At 44.6% G+C, this 4934-nt stretch overlaps 1 pseudogene across 1 annotated transcript; it reads left to right on the top strand.

The window, feature by feature from the left end:
• The first annotated feature begins 2188 nt into the window (after nt 1-2188).
• Nucleotides 2189-4072, top strand: LOC148851499 (3-ketoacyl-CoA synthase 20 pseudogene; annotated as a pseudogene). The gene has a single exon (XR_016098945.1). The product of XR_016098945.1 is annotated as a 3-ketoacyl-CoA synthase 20 pseudogene (transcript).
• Nucleotides 4073-4934: the final 862 nt, after the last annotated feature.

Genomic DNA, 4934 nt, shown 5'->3' with positions numbered 1-4934 from the left:
CTAGCTCGGCCTGGTCAGCTCGGCATCCAGGTCATCATCTAGCAAAAGTTCACTTTGGCCTCTGAGTCATCGGCCACTTGGAAGCAGACCAAATGACGAAGTACTTAACACAAAAAAATTGATACATCGCCAAAAATTGATTCGTCAATTGGCGTCGTCTGTGGGAAACGCTACAAAAAGCTAAGTTCTCATCCTCTAAAAGGATAAGTCCTCTTCTTCCAGAAAGATAATTTCTCACCTTTTAGAAACTAAAAGCTCTCACTTTCTAGTTTCCATCTTTATGAACTGAGAGACTATGCAGGAAGTTGATGGCCAACAGACTAAGCAACTCTGCCGACTTTATTTCAACTTGGATAAAGCCTCATCAGTCCTCTTCGCGAGGTACCCTCTACAAAGATGAGCTCTTCGTGGCTTCAGCGGGAGTAGGCGGCCAACAGACTACATGGACGCCCCTGTCAATCGAGCCTTCCAAGGCTCCCGTGCGAGCTGGTGACCTAAAGTCAGTAGTGTTGCCCCCGTAGGTTGAGCTTCTAGTAGCTTCTTGTATGAGTGGGTAACCGACATCACTAACGAGGCTGGTGCAGCGTAGCTGTAGCTCTAAGGTGCCAAAATGATAAAAGACCACGACACCACATAAGACCCGGTCACCTCTTCGGCATGGGAAAAATCAAAGATCATAGAGAGTGGACTACGAGTTGCTCCCAAAGCCTAAGGGCTAAAGTGTCGAACTGGCAAAGACTTTGGCACCACATAAGACCTAGTCGCCTCTTCAGCATGGGCAAAACCAAGGGTAAGGAATGTGGACTGCGAGTCACTCCCAGAGCCTAAGGAATTGAATCGATGCTTACGAGCTCATCGAATTATTCATTCTAGGCCAAAAGGAGCAATCTACTCCCTTCGTCGAGTTACTTTCAGCTCGGGAGTGAGGGGCAAATGATGAGGGCGGATTTGGCCCTCCAATGATATTGTGACACATGGCACCTCAGAACAACTAGGTGACACCCAGAACCAAAGGCAACAACTTACCTTAGCCAAGTTGGGGGTGTCCCACCTGGCGGCCTGGCATAGGCGCCGACCTGGCGACCTGCGAGATGTGCTTGCCAACAAATTCGGTATGCATATCCTAACACTCCCACGATCCTTGGAAGTTGGCCCACGTGCTGAACGATCCGGAGGGTGGTCAATGTGCATGGCGATTGCCTCAGGGAATCTCGGACCACTTAGATGACTTCTCGGAAATCTCGGATGCAGTGCATGAAGCCCACGCCAAACAATGCCTATATAAAGGCACCAACCCCAATGGCATAGGGGGGGCAATTAAGCATATTCTAGTTCTCATACTTTGTGATTTTTAGCTCGCAGTCTACTATGAGAGTACTGACTTAAGGATCGGAGTGACCTCGCTAGGTTAGCCATCCCGGGTCCTCTGACATTGATTCCTTGTAGGTCTCTAAAGAACTACGAAGCTCAACAATCAATCTAGCTCTCCACCAGGCAGTTCGACCCTCTTGTCAGCTTGACAACTAATAGGCAGCTCGATCCTCTGGTCAGCTCGGCACCTAATAGGCAGCTTGGCACTCTGATCAACTCGTCACCTAACCTGCCTAGCTCGGCCCACTCAGCTCATCACCTAACCTGCCTAGTTCGGCCTAGTCAATTCGACACCTAACCTGCCCAACTCGGCCCAGTTAAGTCAGCACTTAATCTGCCCCCAGCTCAACATCCAGGTCCTTATCCAGGAAAAGTTCATTTCGGCCTTTGAATCATCGACCACTTGAAAGCATACTAAATGACGAGATAGTTGGCACAAAAAATTGATAAATCACCAAAATTTGATTCGTCAATTCAAACTTTAAATTGATTGTAAAAAATTGTTAACCAAAAATTGATTAGTAAATTCAAACTTTAAATTGATTCGTAAAAAGTTGTTACATGGAGACTCTCTCTCCATCTAACAATTCCACACGCATTTAGCCCAAATCCAAAGTTTAACATGCATAGGTGGTTTTTCTTGGTAAATGTCACATCTCAGCGACCAACGGTTTCCTAACCTTCAATCCTTCATTGACTCTCTCTCTCTCTCTCTCTCTCTCTGAATTTATTACTTATTAGTTTCCAAGTAGACCAATTAATCAAGGGTGAGGTTCATAACCACTCTCTCTCTCTCTCTCAAGAGTCAAGCCTCCTCTTTATATAAACACTGCACATCCATCTCTTTATAATATACTACATTGAATTACTCATACACCATCCATTTGTTCTCTTTTTCCATTGCAGAGCAAAGAGAAAGATCATTATTACATCCCCTCCCACCTCTACAACGAGCTTCTGCAACTCGATCAAACAAAGCAGACATCATGAAAACCATTATCAATATCCAACTCCTCCAGGCTTCCATTGCAACCCTCTTAACCTTAACCTTCCTCCTTCACACCCTCATATCAGGCACTCCATTAACCCATCTCTTCCTCTTAGACAACCTTGCTATCTCGTTATCATTCGCGTGGTGCCTTCTTGTTTCCATCATCTACTACTTCTGCACTCGTCCACGCCCTGTTCTGTTGCTGGACTACGCCTGCTTTAAACCAGACTTCGACCGTATGCTCAGCTTGGAGAGCTGCGAGTATTTCGTACGTCGGACTCGACGCATCAACATGATAAGCGAAGAATTCATGCGAGGTATATATCGCAAATCCGGCGTGGGTGAGCAGACCTATGGACCCAGCTTCTTATTTCAATCATACGCCGATGCCAATTTACAGTCCGCCGTTGACGAAGCTGAGGAAGGGATGTTCGCCGCCGTCGGTTCACTCCTCGACAAAACTCGGATTGACCCAGAACAGATCGACATTGTCATCGTCGCCTGCGGCTCCTTCGCGCTGGCTCCTTCCCTCTCGTCGATGATAGTGAACCATTTCAAGCTAAGACCAGATGTTAAGACTTTCAACCTGAGCGGAATGGGTTGTAGCTCAGGTGTCATGTCTGTTGACATGGCCGCTAAGCTCCTGAACTGCAGCAGGCGTATCAGGTACGCGCTCATCGTAGTAACAGAGAACATCAGCTTGAATTGGTATTTTGGCAATGACCGCTCGATGCTCGTCACCAACTGCATCTTCCGCGTCGGTTGCGCCGCGGTGATGATAACCAATGACCCGAGTCGCCGGGGAGAAGCTAAACTGGAGCTCATTAGCTCTCTGAGGACTCACCATGGTGCCGACGACAGTGCCTACGCAGCCGCGTTTCAACAAGAGGACGAAGCGGGTAACCCCGGAGTGTCACTCAAGAAGGATTTGATCCGGGTTGCTGGTCTTGGCTTGCGTGAGCACATCCGGTCACTTGCACCGAAAGTTCTGCCGGTGAGTGAACTCATCTCGTATGCCTACTCGGTTGTACTGTCTGCAGTATCAGGTGGCGAGTCCAAGCCAACGGTGCCGGACTTCACGACGGCGTTCGACCACTTTTGCATTCACACCGGAGGGAAGGCCGTGATTCAGCAGGTGGCACGAGTGCTTCGGCTTGGCGACGATGTGACTGAACCGGCTCGAATGTGCTTGCACCGATTCGGAAACACGTCCAGTAGTCTGGTGTTTTACGAGTTGGCTTATTTTGAAGCGAAGCAGAGGGTGAAGAGAGGCGAGAAGATGTGGATGCTGGCGTATGGGACGGGGTTCAAGGTGTGTAGTGTGGTGTGGAAGTCATTAAAGGATTCGTGTAAAGATGATGGAAATCCATGGAACGATTGCATCCACAGATATCCATTAAAGAACTGGTAAAGCAAGATAATATATTAAGACGGTGGAAAAAGAAGATATTAATTAATAAAAGTAGAAATAAATAAGGAAAGCCCATAAAAGAAACTGGTAAAGAAGAAGAAGAAGAAGAAGAAGAAGAAGAAAGAGCTTTCTGAAATCTGAAATAATAAACACAAAATGAATATTGTTTCAAATCTGTATTTATTCTGTCATTCATTTCTTCCAAGGAGAATTGTAAAGGCCTAAAGGGATGAAAGAAGATGAATGTTACTTAATTATGTGAATTGTGATTTAATCTTAAGATAATATTATTGCAATCATACTTGTGGCGACTGTGGCCTGAGGGGATTTTGTTTGTTGGTCAGCGAGCTTTCTCTCTCTCTCTCTCTCTCTCTCTCTCTCTCTCTCTCTCAGGCAGCAACTTATTCAGTCTCAAACACTACGGTGCAATTCCAGTATCCGGTTCCAAGATGTAATTTAGAAAATGGGCCCAGGTTCTCAAAAAAAAAAAAAAAAAAGAATTTTGCAGAGATGATGGTAATTTTTATGTGTTTTCTGATAGGGTTTTGCACCTTATGCTCAGTTTGAAAAGAATATAAATACGAACGTGTATAATATAAATACATACAAAATAATAGAAAATACAAATATGTATAGTATAAATACATATTTGTATTTTACTCTTTCCAAACTGAGCCTTAATTATTAATGAAGATATCTCCCTTCTCTTAATTAAGTGGTTGATTTATTTTGCAGTAAAAAAAGTTGATTTGTCTATTGTTTTATAAGGATTCCGCTCACAAAATATGATTTGAAAAGGTGATTTGCTGAATTGGCTGATTTGGCAAGATAAATAAAGTGGAATTCCTATTTCATCAAGTAAATCCACCAGATTGTGGCGGTGTTGGTTTGCAGTACAGATTTCATTTGCACCGGTCTAAATGATGCATGGGAGTGCAAATAATGATTTACTTTGCTTCAAATTTGATTCTGTCTTGTTTTTCTGAAAAGTAAAATAGGATGTAAAATGGTGTGGTCCCACCTTCTATTGCAAGAGACTAGAGGAAGTGCAAATCATAGGTAGAAAACAGAGATGCAAAATTGATATTTGGTTTCAGATATGTACTGCAACCAAACGCCGTGGCAGGACCAAACTTTGGTTTAGGGCAGTCCTGACTCCTG

This window comes from Nelumbo lutea, chromosome 5 (assembly GCF_056320005.1).
Source record: "Nelumbo lutea isolate HS-2025 chromosome 5, American lotus-T2T, whole genome shotgun sequence".
In the NCBI taxonomy this organism is placed as follows: domain Eukaryota; kingdom Viridiplantae; phylum Streptophyta; class Magnoliopsida; order Proteales; family Nelumbonaceae; genus Nelumbo; species Nelumbo lutea.
This window is presented reverse-complemented; position numbering and strand designations above follow the sequence as displayed.